Genomic DNA, 18333 nt, shown 5'->3' on the forward strand with positions numbered 1-18333 from the left:
CTGTCCTTTGAATGAAATGATAAGCCGAGGCTCCGTCTGCTTTCTCAGGTGGATGTGAAATATTTCACAGCATTATTTCAAAGAAGAGCAGGGGAATTGTCCTGGTCAATATTTATTCCTCAACCAACACCTTTAAAAAAAAAAATCATTATCACATTGCTGTTTGTGGGAGCTTGCTGTTCACAATTTGTCTGCTGCGTTTCCTATATTACAACAGTGACTACGCTTCAAAAAGTAGTTAATTAGCAGTAAAGCATTTTGAGCTATCCTGTGGTTATGAAAGGCACTGTATAATTAGATCTATAGTCAATTATACATACACATCCATAAATGTGAAATGTGTGATTACAGTGGGTATTATTCAAAATAACGGAAAAGATCTCTTATTACTAGCGAGATATAATGATAAATTGTTGTCCAGTGTTAAGAGGGATGGGTCATTATACACACGGATTATTGAGCTGTTAGTTTGACAGCACAGAAACAGGCAAATTGAGCCTGTGTCTGTGTTTTCCCCCATGGGGGTCCAAGTAGTTTCCTGAGTGATGCCGATACTCTCCAACATTCCTCTTTCCCAGCCAGGTAATTCTCCTCTAAATCGATTTCTGGGACTCTGCATCTAAAATTTCACATACTAATCATCCTCTGTGCATAGAAATGTGTTTTTTTCTCTCTAACCTCCAGAAGTTGGGTTCACTTTTTTCCCTTTGTAATTATTATCCAGCAAAGCCATTTTGCAAAATGTTGTGGCCCACTACAGTCAAATTGTTGTAACAAGGTGGTTCCAGGCGTGTAAAGGTGTGATAAGTAACAGGGAAACACTTGGCTTCAAGTCCTGATCTGGCACTAGGATGTGAGGGCTTGTACCATCCAATGATCCGCCTCCTACTCTGTGAGTTTGCTGCAGTATAACTACAGTTCAGTTCTGGGCACCGCCCCTCAAGAAGGATAGATTGGTCTTGGAAGGGGGAGCAGCACAGATTCACCAGAGTGATACCAGGGCCTTTATTGCATTACCCGACTTCACCCCTGCCTCAGCTCATCTACTGTTGAAGCCCTCATTCATACCTTTGTTACCTCTAGACTCGACTATTCCAATGCTGTCCCATCCAACCTCCCATGTTCCACCCTCCACAAACTTGAGCTCCTTCAAGGGTTTTCTGCCTGTAGCCTAGCTTGCACCATATCCTGTTCATCTGTTACGTCATGTTGCCTGACCTACTTTAGCCCCTGGCAATAGCTCCATTTTAAAATCCTCATACGTGTTTGTTCCCTTTTGAATCCTGTGCTTTGCCCCTCCCTTTCTCTGTTACCTCCTCCAGCCCTGCAACCCTCTGAGATTTCCGCATTCCTACAATCCTGGCTAATTGCTCATCTCCAATTTTAATCGCTTCACTTTTGGTGGATGTTCAGTTGCCTAATCCCTAAACTCTGGAATTCCCTTCCTACACCTCTTCACCTCTCTAACTCTCCATTCTCCTTTCAGACGCTGCTTAAAATTGACCCCTTTGACGAGGCTTCCTCGTCTCTCCTTATGTCAAATTTTGTTTGATAATGTTCCTGTGAAGTGCCCTCGGACGCCTTGGCTACAAGGGTTAAATTATGAGGAGAGGTTGCATACTCTTGTATTCCTAGAAGATTAAGAAGTGATCTAATTGAGGTGTTCCAGATGATTAATGGACAGGATATATAGAGAGAAACTATTTGCATTGGGGGACAGAGTCCAGAACAAGGGAGCGTAACCTTAAAGTTTGAGCTAGGCTGATCAGGGGTGATGCCAGGAAACACTTCACAACAAGTATAATGGAAATCTGGAATTCTCTCCCCCTAAGAGGTTGTGGATACTGAGGGGTCAATTGAAAATTTCAAAACTGAAATGGATAGAGTTTTGTTAGGTATTTAGGGAACCTAGGTGAGCAAATGGTGTTAAAATATTGATAAACATCATCCAGTTGAATGTTAGAACAGGCTTGAGGGGCTGAATGGCCTCCTCCTGTTCCTAAGTTCCAGTTTGGTGTGATATTGTTACTCAGCAGTGCCCAAGTGGACCACTCAGTCTTCTGGGATGATTTGCATGGAGCCCTCTAATGAAAGAGGGGATTACTAACCTTTATTATCTACATGTTAAAATATGGCAGCGTCTTCAATTGTACCTCCCAGCCTTGCAACCCCTGCCACTACAATGGACGGCCATCTCCAAGTCACTCACCATCCTGACTTGGAAAAATATCATGTTCCTTCCGCTGGGTCAAAATCCTGGAACTCCTGACTGGACACTATTGTGGGAGCACTTTCACTACACACGCTGCAGTGGTTCGAATTAAAAGCTCACCTTTACCTTCTTGAGGGTAGTTAGGGTGGGCAATAGATACCAGCCTTACCAGCACTACCCATATCCCAACAATAGTATTTTTTTTTAAATTGGATATAGAAAGAGCAGAACTCTGATGCCAATTAGCCCCAGGTCAGTTTGCAGTTTTACAGAAAGAAAGACTTGCATTATAAAGCTCCTTTCAGGATCGCCCAAAGTGCATTGCAGCCATCTTTTCCCGTGGAGTAACCATTTGTAATGAAGGAAATGCAGCAGCCGATTTATGTTCAGCAAAACCACACAAATAGCAATTAAATAAATAAATAAATAACCAGATAGTCTGTTTGGGATGTTGGCTGAGGGATAAATAAATATTGGCCAAGACCTTATCCTACTTTTCTTTGAGATAGTCCTTTTAGACCCGTTTAATTGGGCAGACAGGGCCTTGGTAATATCTCATCTGAAAAGCAGCACTGCTGACAGTGCAGCACTTTCTCAGCACTGCACTAGAGTCTTGGGCTGGATTTGTACTCGTTATGGCACAGCGGATGGTAAATGCCGAGCTGCTCAAATTCTAGAGGGAAACTTGAAACAGCTGCCACAACTGTTTGCAATTTGTATTTTTATTTTGAGATGTGTGCCTTGAATTCAGTGGTAATGAGACCACCGAGTCTTAGAGTTTTTTTTACAAAACTAAATTAAACATTTATTAATTGAAAAGATTTTAAGCACATGCATAGGTCCACAAATTACTACTATAATAACTCCTAAATCCCCCAATTAATCTAGCTCCCAGTTACACCTCCATTAAAGCAACAGTAAAACAAGATAGATTTCAACAGACCCAGGCAATACCCTGGACAGGAATATTCACAATGAGGTTTCTTAGCTTCGGTTCCTGTAGACAGCAGCTTGAGCATAGAAGCTGAAGGCTTTTCTCACTTGTTAGATCTTAGAATGCCTTTACCTTACACATAACCTCATCTGCTTTATTCAGGTTTCTCCCTTTTTTTAATGTAAATTCCATTGCCTTTTCAACTTTACTTTTTCCATAATATAAATTTTTCATACTACTCATATTATCAGTAATCTTTGGGAAAAATAAACACACTGTGTGACTTAGCCTCTGTTGGCTAGGTGTAACACCTTACCATCTCTTTGAAATTCATGACTGTCATTTATCTAAAAATGCAAATGTTCCTCACACCTCACATTCTAAAACTTCAGCCATGTTTACATATTTAGCATTTCAAATCCTAGCTTCTCTTCTGATAACTCAAAAGCTCCAGGCTAGCAGTCTGCAATTCAATTAAACCTCTCACACAGAGAAACTAATCCAACCCCCGCTATTAACCTACCTTTACAATAGATCACAATAATATTATGAAAATTATTATATTTTTATTACAGTACTCAAGTCTTGATGTGGAATTTGAACCTAGAATCCTCTGGCCCAGACGTAAGAGCACTACCCACTGAGCCACAACTGGTATGAGCCACAGGTTGTCATAGCCGGCAGAGTCCTGGTCTCAGCTTAATAGATATCACTCTCAGGATAGTCACTTTGTATAACTGGAATTACAAGTGCAAATGAAGGGATTGTCCAAGTTACCAGGACATATTCCAGGAGCAGGTTTTTCTATGAATTGTTTATTTCAGGGCCGGAGAAGGGAACGTAAGCAACTTTCACCAGAAGCTAGAATCTCTTAGGTAGCTGTGACATTGGGAACTGTGGAGTCATAGAGTGACGACAGTGCAGAAGGAGGCCATTCAGCCCTTCAATCCCATGCCAGAAAATATGTCCTGTTGAGCATTTTCAGTAAAATCATTTATAAAAAAAAAAGGTTTTATTAAAAGAAGTGCTGCGATTTTACAGACAAACTGCACAGTTTTGACCTCCCTCTTATGTAAAGGATACAGAGACATTGGACAATTGCAAGGGCGACAGCTCAGGAAAGATTGAACACGCTGGAGCTCTTTCCTCCACAAAGCAAAGGCTGAAGGGTGATCTGATAGTGCTCTTCAAGATTATGTAAAAGGTTGATAGAGAAGATGACTCCATTTGTGAGGGAGATTGAAAATAGAGCCCTTAAGTATATCGTAGTCACTGATGAATCCAAAAGGAGGCCCAGGACAAACTTCTTTATCCGGAGAGTGGTGAGAATTTGGAACTCACTCCCAGATGGAATGAATAACACAGGTGCATTTAAGAGGAAATTGGATATGTACATAAGGGGAATAGGAAAAGAAGGACATGCGGCAGAATGGGAGGAGACTCATGTGGAGCATAAATGCCGGCATTGACCAGTTAGATTGAACGGCCCGTTTCTGTGCTGTACAATTCTATGTAATTATATATAATCTTGCCAGAAATATACCAGAAGACACAATGTCACTTTGAGCATCTTACTTGATGATGTTACGCACAAGCATGTCAAAGATCGCATTTTACTTCTTTGCTTGCAAGCAGACAAATACAGTAAAAGATTTGGCAACAGATTCTGGACATGAGGACTGTGTCCCCTAAAGAAGGGAGAGCAGAGGAGTTCTGCCCAGTATCCCGGCCAATATTTATCCCACATCCACCATCACTGAAACAGATCCTAGAGGGTGAGGCCACTGTTTGGCCTGGCAATTGCCAATTAAAACTTACAAACCTGTGGTTGAGAACTAATTGTTTGTGATGCCTGGAACTGTAAGCTCTCTCCTCCTCCTCTCCTCCTTTTAAGACGCTGCTTAAAACCTACCTCTTTGACCAAGCTTTTGGCCACCTGTCCCTAATCTCTCCCCCAGCGAATTGATGTCAAATCCCACGAATGAACACATTTTTTAAAAAACGAACGCTAAAGGCAATTCTGTGATGTCCCTTAGCAGAGATGGAGAGTTGCGTTTCCCCTAAACGTGTTCAGTGTTTGTTCGCAAATTCTGCTGCTGTAAGCTTGGAGAGGTTTCGCAGTAACAACCCTTCGACTGAGTGAATGTGATGGGGATGGGGCTTTGCGAGGTTGTTTTCAATCTGCGTGAACGAAAAAGGGTGTTTTTTTTTTACAACCGCAATCATATCTGGGGCTTCCTGCAGATGGGAACGCAGTGCATTGGAAGTGTGCAGGACGGGAGATAAACGGAGAGAATCTAATGCCTGGATTTTGTCTGTGCCGTGCCTTTTTATCAATGGAGCTTCTCTAGGCTTGAGCCTGAAATCTGATTGTGATGTTTCAAAACACTTTTGCAGTTTGCTGCAGAACCCTGACAGCTCGCAGGTGGGGGAGCAGTAGGGGAGTAAGGACTTGGGAGACTTTAACTGGCTGATTTAGAGTGAAGCTTATAGTCTGGGATACATTAACTCGAGTTGCAAGCCAATATTACAAATTTAAGTAAATACGCACATAGACCGTCACAGGAAACCAATAACAGTCCATCGGAAAAGAGAAGGTGGAGTGCCTTGGTCAGAAGGGTTGTTCTGTTGTTAAGAAAGAGCTGTATGTTCTCATCACTGATTTTTGCTTTTATTCATTCTTGGGAACGTGGGTATGGCGAGCAAAGCATTCATTGCCCATTCCCTAATTGCCCTTAGGTGGTGATGTTGGGCACAGGTACTGACTGACCCTCCAGTGCGTTTCCAAACTTCTCTACTTTTATTTCTGATTTCCAGTAATAAAAGAATGGATACAGCACAGAAGGAGGCCATTCGACACATCTTGCATGTGTGTGTATATATATATATATATCTTTTCTTTTTAATTCAGCTTCTGACTGCCCCCTCCCCTCCAGCACACAAGGGTAACCCTTTCCCCTACCATCCAAAATATTACCAATGTTACCGTTACCTTGTTACGTCATGTCACAGTGGAAGAAATGTTTTGATCCTGTGCGGTAACAAGTGTTCTGTTTAAAACATGGAATTCAACAGCACTTCCCGAGTGCTTCAGTTGTCAAGGCTACTGGCCCTTTGAGGATCTGACCCACACTAGCAAGGACGGTACCAAGTTTGATTCCCCGGACTGTCTCGAGTTAGCAGGTCAAGGCTCCAAATTCAATCAATGTTTCTTAAGCTTGGGGTGGGGAGGAAAATGAGCCACTTGCTCTCAATCAACCCCTGCTGAAAAATGTGTTTGCGCGGATGGCAACTGATGATCGGGCTGAATTTTGCTGCAATGTCTTTTTTTATGGTCAAATAGCTCTGAGATCTCTCTATCTACACTTATCTAGTTTGTAGAGGTACCAAGTTCTGGGGAATGTACCCCAGTGCCTTTGCTCAGTGAATTTAGATGTCAATTGTGACTCACTGGACATAGTTCCTGCTGAGACTTGATCACATAGTCTAGGCTGATACTCCAATGTCAGTAGCGAGGGTGTGCTGCACTGTCGGTGGTCTTGTCTTTGATTCTGATGTTAAACCAATGTCCCATTTTCCTCTCAGGTGGACTTATGGCATTATTTTGAAGAGCAGGGGAGTTCATCCCCCCCCCCACCCCCCCCCCCCCCCCAACCCCACCCGCCCAGGTATCCCTGGCCGAAATCTATCCCTCAACCAACGTCATTGAAGCAAATTATCTGGTGATTACCACATTGCTGTTTGTGGGAGCTTTCTGTGCCTCATTTCCTGTATTACAACAGTGATGACAGTTCTTCAGTACATTGTTGCCTGGAAAGCATGTTGGGACAACCTGAGGATGTGAAAGTTGCTGTGTAAATGCATGTTAATTCTTTCCTTTTTTTTCTCATCAAAATTGGAATAAAACTGGCTTGGTGGGGGGGATTTAGCAGTGGGGAAGAAACCTTGAAGGTTGGCGGTATTTTTGGTATTGAGCAGCACTTAGCTGTGAACTCACCATCTCTGCTCCAGATGTCAAGGTGAGCAGAGTGGAGAGAAGTTGGATATTTGGTCAATCTGGGTCCCTCAGACGTCTCACCAGTCCCTGAGCGAGTAGTGTTGGCAGAAGCCTGGCACCCGCCGGTCTCAGGGGGATTGGCCACTCCATCTTGAGCAGCTGGGAAAATGCTTGGCAGGCTGGGCAGGACGTGAACCTGAAGATGTGGTACATGGTGGGGAAGTGGAAGACAGAGGGGCGGCTGGTCAAAAAAACAAACCTCCAAACCAAACAACATCCTGACTCGGAACTATATCACTGTTCCGTCAATGTCAGAGGGTCAAAATCCTGGAACTCCCAAGCAGCATTGTGGGTGCACCTACACCCTTTGACTCCAGTGGGTGAAGAAGGCAGCTCACCACCACCAATTTGATGTGGGCGTCGCTGGCAAGAACAGCATTTGTTGCCCATCCCTAATTGCCCTTGAACTGAGTGGCTTGCTAGGGCCATTTTAGGAGGGCAGTTAAGACTCAACCACATTGCATTGGATCTGAAGTCACATGTAGGTCAGACCAGGTAAGGACAGCAGACTTCCTTCCCTGGGGTTTTTAACAACAATCAATGATAGTTTCATTCATTACTGAGACTAACTTTCAATTTCAGATTTTTATTTTAATTAATTGATTTTAAATTGAATCCTCTGAAGGGGTTTGAGGCTGTGTTTCCAGCACATTGACTGGGATCGCTGGCTTATTAGTCATTAGTCACTAGTACCATTACACCACCTTCTCTCCTAGTTTATTAGGGATGGGCAATAAACCCTGGCCTTGCCAGCAACGCTCACATCCCATGAATTAATAAAAAGAACATGGGATTTCTGGATATTCACCAGTGCTTAAGGGTTTGCTTTTTGCATTATGACCATTTTCCCCAAAGAAACCAAAATAATTCGCCTAATTGTAAGCCGCTCTGTCAACTTTTCCGATTACTTTTCCAAGTGATTTCCAAGCTTATTTGGAGACTGGAGAAGCTGAGATTGTTCCCCTTAGGGCAGCATAGGTTAAAGGGGATATTTAATCGAGGTGTTCCAAATATTGTTGGAGGGGTGGGGGGCGGGGTAGAGTTTGATAAGAGTGGATGGGGAGAAACTGGAGAGCCAATAAGCAGAGGACGCAAATTTAAAATCAGAGGGGAGATGAGGAGAATTTTTTTTTTTCTGCACAACAAGTTGCTGTGATCTGGAGTGCGCTCCCTGAAAGGGCGTTGGGAGCAGATTCAATAAGAACTTTCGATAGGGAATTGGGTAGAAACCTGGAAAGGAGAAATTTGCCTGACCGTGGAGCAAGAGCAGAGTGGACTGGAGCTCATCGGATTGCTCTGTCAAAGAGCTGGTACAGGCTGGTGTGTGGACTGAATGGCCTCCTTCTTCACTGCTGTATGACTCCATGACCCCATGAAGCAGCCTTTGGAGGTGAGAGAGAACTTTTAGGTATAGTGGTGTTTTGCAGATCAGGCAGGAGTGTTCCATTTCCAGGGCCTCCCTGTCATGAATAAGGCTTGTGATGTAACCCTGTTTTATGGATTTCCCAGCTTAAGTTGGCTCAGTTCCAATGTTTGCAATCATGTGCATGCGCAATTATTTTCTTTCCCCTTTTAACGTGTTCCTTCTTAAATACCCCTGAGGGGTCAGTTTTTAAAGTCTATTTGCCTAATTTTAAACTGTTGCAGCTGCTGCACTTACCAGATTTATATATATTTAAAGTGAGCTAGACTGATTATTTTTGCATGGACTTTATGGGGGATTTAAGAATAATGGGGCTTTGCCTCGGGAGTTGGACTGGGAACTGAATGTCCATTGTGCTCGTGGCATCTGGAAAATCACGATCATTGGTGGACCTTCTGAGGGGAGAGGAGGGAAAGAAGGGTGTAAAATCTTCTAGGCGTATTTTTGGTTCTGAAATGGGGTGCCATGAACACCCCCAACCGGGAGGGCCCAAAGCTGGCCTGAAATTGGACCTTGAACCTCATTAATGTTACTTAACAGTCACGGGGAACAATCCTTCTCCTTCTGATCCACAGCAATGTTTTTCTTTCCTACCAGATGCCAAAGAGGCTGAGTGGATCAGGCCCATCGCCTACACCACTCATTTTTAATCCAATTTTAGCAAGGAGGCCAAAAACAGCGTTGGGCCTTTCCATGTAATTGGCCAAACGGCTGTTTCAGGGAGTGAAGCATGTAAGAACACAAGACACAGGAGCTGGAGTAGGCCATTTGGCCCCTTGAGCCTACCCCGCCATTCACTTAGATCATGGCTGACTGAGTGTGGCCTCAGCTCAACTTTCCTGCCTGTTCTCCAACATCTTTGATTCTCCTATAGTTAAGAATGTGTCTATCTCAGCCTTGAGCATATTCAATGACTCAGTCTCAACTGCTCTCTGGGACAGAGACTTTCAAAGAGGCACAATCCTCTGAGGGAAGAACTTCCTCCTCATCTCCGTGTTAAATGGGGGACCCCTTATTCTGAAACTGTGTCCCCATGTTCTAGATTCCCCCAAGAGGGGAAGCATCCCTTCAGCATCTACCCTGTCAAGTGCCCCTGAATCTGACATGGTTCAATAAGATCACATCTTGCTCTTCTAAACTCCAATGAGTATAGGCCCAACCTGCTCAACCTTTTCTTATAAAAAAAATTCCCTTCATTCCAAGAATCGGTCAACAATGCCTGAAAATTGGCTCAGTCCAATATGTTGGGTCAGAGACCTTTCAGGCATCTTGTGAGCGTGAAAATGGTGCTCAATTGTATTCGTTTTTTACCCTGTGCAATGGATGCAACAAGGTCCAGTTTCTACCAAAGAGTGAGAGTGAGAGAGAGAAAAAGAGCACTAGTTTTTATTGTATTATGTACACGGCTACATATAACCTTTTGCCTCTCCACAGCTCCAAGCTGTCATTATTAACAAAATATTCCAATATGATTCTCTCGGGTCCAAAACATTACACTTCCCCATATTCAACTTCAGCTGCCAATTTTCCCCACTCCCTTAATCTGTCTGCGTTCCTTTGTAACTTCTTCCTCTCATGTGCTCCATTTACTGTGCCTCCTAACATTCTGCCCTCTGCAAATTTGGATATACAATTTCCTATTCCTTCGGGCAAGTCGGTGATAAATATTGTGAAAAGCTGAGGCTTCAGAAAAAATTCCAAGTGAACACCAGTTCTCACTGTTGTATATTTTATATATCTCACGGCAACGCAGAGATGACACTAGTTTCTAAGAGCGGAATTTTATGGCCCTGTCGCGGTGGGGGTGGGGCCGTAACATGCGGCGAGACATTCAAAAGTCCGTTGACTTCGGCGGGACTGTAAAATCCTGCTAGTGTACAACTCCACCCTAAATATGCAACAGGTTTATATACGAGAGTTTAAAAATATCCCTGCAACCACAAAATGTCTGCACTCCTGCTAACAGCTCAGCTTCTGTGGTGAAGTTTACTTTGCTCTGAGTCCACACCCAGGCTTAGCCGATCAAGCACAGTGAGCATGGATCAGTTACCAGACTCGCATAATCAAACGCAGAATATTTGAACACCACAACACTGATTCACATTAGGTCAGCTGACCAAGAGCTTGGTTAAAGGGATAGGTTTTAAGAAGTGTCTTTAAAGCAGGATAAAGTGAGGAAGGGAGGGAATTCCAAAGCTTGGGGCCTAGGAAACTGACCCCTATTGGTGGAACAATTATAATTGGGATTACATACAAGGCCAGAATTAGGAGTGCAGATATCTGGGAGGGTTATGGGGCTGGAGGAGATTACGTTTATAAGGAGGGGCAAGGCTATGGAGGGATTTCAAAATAAGGATGAGAATTTTAGAATCAAGGTATTTCTTGAGCAGGAGTCAATGTAGGTCAGTTAGCAAAGGGGTAACAGGGGAACAGGACGCAGAACAATTGAACACTACAGTCACGTTCCACCAGTCAGAAATCTGGTGCAGAATTTTATGTTCCTCCGTTGGTGATTTTGTAGCTGGGGTGGGGGTGGGTGGGTGGTGGTGATGGCCATAAAATCCTTCGGATGGCCTTCCCACCAGGCTCGCGCCGGTCCCTGACCTCTCCACAATTTTATGGTGGCTGCGCCCCCCCACTCCCCAACCTTGCCCTTGCCCCAATTGAAGTCCTTCAGTGGCCAATTAATGACCTCTTAAGGGCAGTTTCCCACCTAGCCTCAATTGTCAGGCTGATGGGAGGAGTTCAGGGGCAGGGGGGGAAATCTAGGAAAGGGACCCTGCTCAGGGCTCAGGTGGGTGGGAGATTGGGGGTGGGGTGTTGTGGGAGGGGCACCTCCGTCAACAGCCACCTTTCAACATTAGGTCACCCTCCCTCCCAAAAAGCCTGGCCCCTGCGATGCTCCCTTCTCCTTGGCCTCTAAACCAACACCACCCGCACCCCCCCACCCCTGCAACCTGCCTCACCCTCCCCACCATCCTAAAAATCCTGGCCCTGGTTACTGGTAGACTAGTACCGGGAGATAATATGGGCACGGAAGTTATTGAATTTTTGTAAAAACCTAACTGTTTTTACCAGTGTCATTCAGAGGAGAGAACCTTTCATCCTCACTTATTATTCCCCACATTATCTGGTTCTCCAGTGCCTAAATTAGCCTCGTGAACTGCTCAGTTTTAAAAAAAAACCTCCTCTGAAAGAAGCTCCTCCATATATTATGTTGCATCCTGGCAAGAAATTCACCCAAAATCCATACGGCAAGATAGATCCTCAACGTCACAACAACCCAACTTGGGATTTGCCTATTTCTTTCACAGCCTCTGGAGAGACGTCAATAGAAACAGAGGAAACCTCGGCGGGTGTGACAGCATCCGTGGAGGGGGAAAGTGGGATAACGGGTGGGATTTTCCGGCCCCCCCCCCCCCCACCCAAACTGGCGGGATCTCCCAGTCCCGCCAAAGTCAATGGGTCTTTGGCTCGCTCACCTCCTCCGTTGCGGCAGGACCCCCCTCCCCAGGGCCAGCAAACCCCATCCAACGTTTCAAGTTGAGTGCGACTCTCCCTCGGAACTTTTGGAAAGACGTAGTACTCAGCGGAGGGATTGTAATGTATTCAGACACACGCTTCAACATTCTCACAGTCAACAGCTTTGAACCATTTCATTGACGTTCCCATTAGCCTCAGCCTGGTGATTAAAATCTGGCATGTTTCCTGTGATTTCCCACTCGGAGCATTCCTGGCTTCGATTGAATCACCTAAAGAAGGTGGGGAGATAAAACCCAGTTGCCACCTCAGGAAATGGTGAGATGGATGTGGAGATGCCCTTTGAGTTGAAGGAAGGGAAAAGAAAATGACAGGCACATTGCCATCCAGTACATTGAATACAGATGTGACAGAATGAATCAGATCCTCTGCGCAATACAGAATCTTTTCTGATGTAATGCACACTGGTCATAGTGCCCCTCCTATTGACTGGTGTTCAAATGTGTGCCAGCTGCGGCTCGGTCTTACCTCTGAATTGTAAGGCTCGAAATTCAAGTCCCACTCCAGGACTTGAGTACAACGATCAAGGCTGACACTGCAGTGCAGTACCAAGGGAATACTGCCTTGTTGGAGGTGCTGTCTTTCAGATGAGATGTTAACCAAGGCCCCCATCTCCCTGCTTGGGTGGATGTAAGCAATCCCATGGGACCATTTCAAAGTAGAGTAGGGGAGTTATCTTGATGTGCTGGTCAATATTTATCCCTCAATCAACAGCGCGCAAAAAGAAAACAGATTGTCACGTGGCTGTTTTGGGAGTTTACCGTGTGCGTGGCTGCAGTGATTCCTTCATCACAACAGTGACTACGCTTCATAAGTATTTCATTGGCTAACAGTTGCTTTGAGATGTCCAGTTGCCCCGAAAAGTGCTAGGTAAATGCCAGTCTTTCGTTTTATATTGTGTCTTCCCTAACTTTAAGATGTTCCTTAAGAGACGCACTGCAGCAAATTAAGTGCTACCGAAATGTGTTTGCTGTTGCAATGTAGAAATGCCTATTGGCACACAGCGAGCTCCCACAAACAGAAATGTGACAAGTGATGAGTTTTTTTTGGTGATTTGAATGATTAATATCGCCAAGACAAATGGGAGAACTCCCCTGCTCTTCTTTGAAACAGTGCTGCAGGATAGAGGGGAGAGATGGAGCCTCGCACTTACAGTTCATCCAAAACCTGGCAGCTTTCGACAATGCAGCACTCCCTCAGTGCTGTACTGCAGAGTCAGCTTGGATGGTGTGTTCAGATCTCTGGGGTGAGACTTTGAACCCACAACGTCTGACTCAGGGACAACAGTGCTGTCCACTAAACCACATCTCATTGAAGGGATGGCAGAGGGGAGAGTAACGTTAGCCTGGGGTTTGTCCTGTGGGCCGTATCATTCCATTTTGGAAAAAAAAAAATTCACAACACTTATTTCCATTGGGAAGGTGGTGATGAGCCATATTCTTGAACACAACTCAATGGCCGCTGGGCCATTTCAGAGGGCAACCACATTGCTGTGGGTCTGGAGTCACATATAAATCAGAAAGTCGATAGATTTGCCCCCCTAAAGGATATGCGTGAACCAGATGGGTTTTTACAAACAATTCAGTAGTTTCAAAGTCACCGTTGGTAAAACCAGCTTTTATTCCCGATTTATTCAATTAAAGGAATTTAAATACCCACAACTGACGTGGTTTTTTTTTTCTTCATTTATTCATTCATGGGGTGTGGGTGTCGCTGGCTGGGCCAGCATTTGTTACCCATCCTTAGCTGCCCTTGAGAAGGTGGCGGTGAGCTGCTGCCTTCTTGAACTGCTGCAGCCCATGTGGTGTAGGTACACCCACAGCGCTGTTAGGGGAGGGAGCTCCAGGATTCTGACCCAGCGATAATGAGGGAACGGCGATAAAGTTCCAAGTCAGGATGGTGGGATTTGAACTCGTTGTCTTCAACTCATGAGTTCAGGCCCTTTGATTGCTAGTTTAATAACATAACCACTATGCTGTTGCAACCTATAACCCCTGGTCTCCATCTTCCTATATGCTGATGTGTTACATATTGTTCGAAGCTTATCACAGACAATCCCTTTGCTGCTTTGTCACAGTGGGTTCCCACGGACACCGGAGTTTTGGCTGCTCTGGATCTGGGAGTGCTGGATTGACTTCCTTTTGGCTTGCAAACCAAAATTATCGCGACAAAAGATCTAAAGGAAGTTAAGTTTCATCTTCGTTACTGATAGGCAAAAGAATGGAGAAAGGAAGAAAGAATTTTGCATTTATTTTTGCATCTTACCACCGCTTCAGAAAGCACTCCGCAGCTAATGGCTTACTTTTAGAAATGGAAAGTTTCAGACCCTGACTTGACTATTTTAATGTTGCTCCTAAGATAATGAAACAATCTGTTTTTCGTGAAGTTGGTTGTGGGGGGGGTAAATGTCGACCAGGACGCCGGGGAGAACTCAGCCGAACATCTACGAGATAATGCTGTGAGATCATTGCCTGAGTGGGCAGACAGGACCTCAGTGCAGTGCCTGATCTGAACAATATCCCTCAGTGCGCTGCCCTGGGAGCTCTGGGCTTGAACCTGTGACCTCCTAATTCAAAAAAAAAGCTAGAGTGCTGTCTGCTGAGTCACAGCTAACGTCTGAAGTAATTGTTGGTTTTGCTTCAGTGAGTTTAGTTAAGTGGGTGGTTTCAGTCGTACTTAACACTGAGTGGCTAGTAAACAGAACCATGTTCAGAATACCGAGCGCAGGTTTAATACTCTGGGCCGAGGTTGAGAATGGAGCCGGGCGGGGGGGACCGAGAATACTCGTGCCAGCCTTGTGCCCGCTTCCTGACTCTGTCCCCGGCTTCTGCCATTTTTGGCAAAGGGGAGGGGGTGGGGGGGGTTCGGGGCCCACGAGCTGAGCAGCCAGTTGGGGTCATTTAAGAGCTGTGAAGCACAATGACTGGGATTTTCCAGTTGGCCTCCAGTTTCCCAGCGCAATGGGGTATGGGGGGGTGGGGTTGGGGCGGTGGGTAGGGGTGATTTAACTACCCAGGGGTGGAAACCCAGTGGCAGACCAGGGGCCCAGTGCTCCGGGCAGGCGTACAGACCCTCCTTTGCCCGCCTGGGTGTGGGAGCAGCCACAAGCCTCCCTGTAGAGGAGGTCCAAGTCCACCCCTCCCCCCCCCACCCTCAGTCCCAACCAACAGTGGTGCCCTTGGCTCCTGAATCTTTTTTATTACAAGCCTTAAAAAGTTTGGCCTCCATGTTGAAGCTCTCTCTCAGTTACTTACCCTCGACTGCACCCTGCTGCTCCCCTCAAGCTGAAATGCCTCTGATTGGCCCAACAGCTTTGAGGGCCCGCTTGGTGCCAATTGGTTGGGAAACCCGTCCCCGTGAAAAATCAGGGGGCACCCTCCGCGAAAATGTCAAGGAGCGACTGTTTCCTCCCGGGCAGCGGGTTCAGGACCCGAAAGCCGTTCCGGCTCCTGTTTCCCTGCCCCAAAGGGAAAACTCCAGCCCCAAATGTGGAGTGGTCTACTCCTGTTCCAATGGGACAGCTTACAAAAGGAGCCTCACCCGGTATGACTGCTGCACAGCTCGGGGAAGGAGGAAGGTGTTTGGAGCAGTTTCTGGCTTTAATGATCTGGAGAGACTCACCGAATGGAATTTGGGTTCATTAGGAGGGGCGGGGGGAAAGGAACTCAAACTGACTGACGTCAGTTTTCATTGGATCAGAGGCCTGAATAAGGTGGAGGTAAATAAGTGATTTAATGCAGACTGTGGTTGGGCAGGGCCAGCACAGAAATCGGAAAAATCTGTGCACGCACAGCCTTCTCCACCCCATCTCCTCCACACCCCCTTCCCCCACCCTCCTCTGGAATTATGTGGAATAAATGTGGAATGATCTCAAAAAACCCAGTTAGCATCACATAGGAAAAATGTTATGTAATGGGTTTGTACATCCCATGTGAAGGATAGGCACATACACTGACGCTTAACGCTAGGAGCATGGAAAATGTTATTGGTGGAATGTGATGTTCAAAGCAGGAGAGTGTCTGTTAAAATGTCAGTAATGAGTTTTGCAAGATTACCTCAAGGGTTAGTGAGACAATTACTTCAAATACTTACACCTCCCTCAGTGAAAGACGTTGGGCACTGTCCAAGGCTATGCGAATTATAACCTCTCTGTGGAAGCAAGCAACTTAAACAAAGTGGTCTCTCGTGGTTTTTAATATGTTAATTGGCTGGATATGTTCACAGAACGTTCATAGGCAAAAATACTGCGATCTTTTTCGATGTGTGTGTTTCCTCGTCTATCCTGAGGTGTTCCTTGTTGCATTTTGATGCATCTGCTGGCATGCGCTGGTGAAACTGATGCTGATAGACTTTCTGCTGAAGTTGACAAGAGCAACAATCACCTATATTTTTATTACATTTGTTGTGGTTAATTGGTGGTGAATGTTGGTGAAGTTTCTGGTGAAATTAGTGACTGTTGATGGACTTTTTGGTGAATATTGGTGAATTTTCTGGTGAAATTGGTTGATGTTGATGGATTTTCTGGTGAAATTGATGTATTTGCTGGTGTATTTCGTTGGGTGCCTTTTGAGAAATTTGTAGAGTTGGTTGACTTATTGCCTTATTAGGGAAGTCTGAATATTCTGTCGAGTATTTACACCGTTGCTGATATGTTTGGTGTGTGTCTTAGTGTGCCTTGGTGGATTGATGGTTTGTTTTGATGATGATACAGTTGTACGTTGTCCTGAGATGGTCCTTCTTATTCTGTGGACTCTAGGTGTCATATTCGGTTACTAGACAGACTGTAGTCATACTCTAGTATCTGCTTAACCCTTGTCTATTTGTACTACACGAAACAGTTTACAGAGAAGATTTGTTGCTCCTGGGCCTGGTGTTCCCACCTCCCTCTCTCTCTCTCCGAAGTCTAACATGACTGACTAATGTCAGTGATACATCAGCATCTATGTCACACATTAGCATATCCCACCTGTTAATCCTTTATACTACATATGTGACAGTGATTCTAGTTTGTTTTTGTGGGTTATTTTTGAAATGTTTGTTTAATTTGTGTATGGATAGCGTGTTTTATGCATAAGCTAATGTCCTTTAGGGAAGGAAATCTGTCGTCCTTACCTGGTCTAGCCTATATGTGACTCCAGACCCACAGCAATGTGGTTAGCACTTAAATGCCCCCTGAACAAGGGCATTTAAGGATGGGCAATAAATGCTGGCCTAGCCAGCGACTCCCACATCCCATGAATGAATAAGAAAAAAGCTGAGGTTTTTGGTATATCTTTGTGGTTTGCTTGTGCTGTGCCACACTGTCGATGGTTTTGGAGTATGGTTGCAGTCTTTATGCTTTGTTGCTGATGTGCTTTGACAGATCACAGCATGTTAGCTGCGTCACTTGGTGGGATATTGTAATTTGGGTGGTTGCTGTTCTAGCTTTTTAAATTCATTCACAGGATGTGGGCATCACTGGCTAGGCCAGCATTGATTGCCCATCCCTAATTGCCCTTGAGAAGGTGGTGGTGAGCTGCCTTCTTGAACCGCTGCAGTCCCTGTGGCCTAGGTACACCCACAGTGCTGTTAGGGAGGGAGTTCCAGGATTTTGACCCTGCGTGGGGAGGTGGTGATGTCGTGGTATTGTCACTGGGCTGGTAATTCAGAGACCCAGGTTGATGCTCTGGGGACCGGGGTTCGAATCCACCGCAGCAAATAATGGAATTTACATTCAATAAAAATCTGGAATTGAAAGTCTACTGATAACCATGAAACCATTGTCACCTGGTTCACTAATGACTCTGTAGGGAAGGAAATCTGTCGTCCTTACCTGGTCTGGCCTACATGTGACTCCAGACCCACAGCAATGTGGTTGACTCTTAAATGGCCTCGCAAGCCACTCAGTTGTATTGAAACTGCTACAAAGCCAATAAAAGTCTTGTTGATGGGTTTTGATTATGTTTCAGTGACTTTCTGATGTATTTTGTTGACATGCCTGGATAGATTCACAGACACTTGTGTTATGTTACTGGTCAGTTTTGTTGGGTTGCTGTGTGGGTGGTTGCTGTGTGGGTGGTTGCTGTGTGGGTGGGGTAGATGATTGGTGCACTGTTATGATATGATTTAGTGGATTGTTGGGGTATTTTAAATGTTTCTGTGTATTTTTAAAGAATTGCTGGAACATA

At 45.1% G+C, this 18333-nt stretch overlaps 1 protein-coding gene across 1 annotated transcript in view; it reads left to right on the top strand.

Annotated features, from left to right (window-relative positions):
* The first annotated feature begins 3720 nt into the window (after positions 1–3720).
* The window catches only part of adgrg6 (adhesion G protein-coupled receptor G6), a 121455-nt gene continuing 106842 nt past the window's right edge, over positions 3721–18333 (top strand). Inside the window, exon 1 of the mRNA XM_078557478.1 lies at positions 3721–3770. The gene's annotated coding sequence lies outside the window, so the exon portion shown is untranslated. The remainder of the gene's footprint in view (positions 3771–18333) is intronic.

This window comes from Cetorhinus maximus, chromosome 14 (genome assembly GCF_964194155.1).
Source record: "Cetorhinus maximus chromosome 14, sCetMax3.hap1.1, whole genome shotgun sequence".
NCBI lineage: Eukaryota > Metazoa > Chordata > Chondrichthyes > Lamniformes > Cetorhinidae > Cetorhinus > Cetorhinus maximus.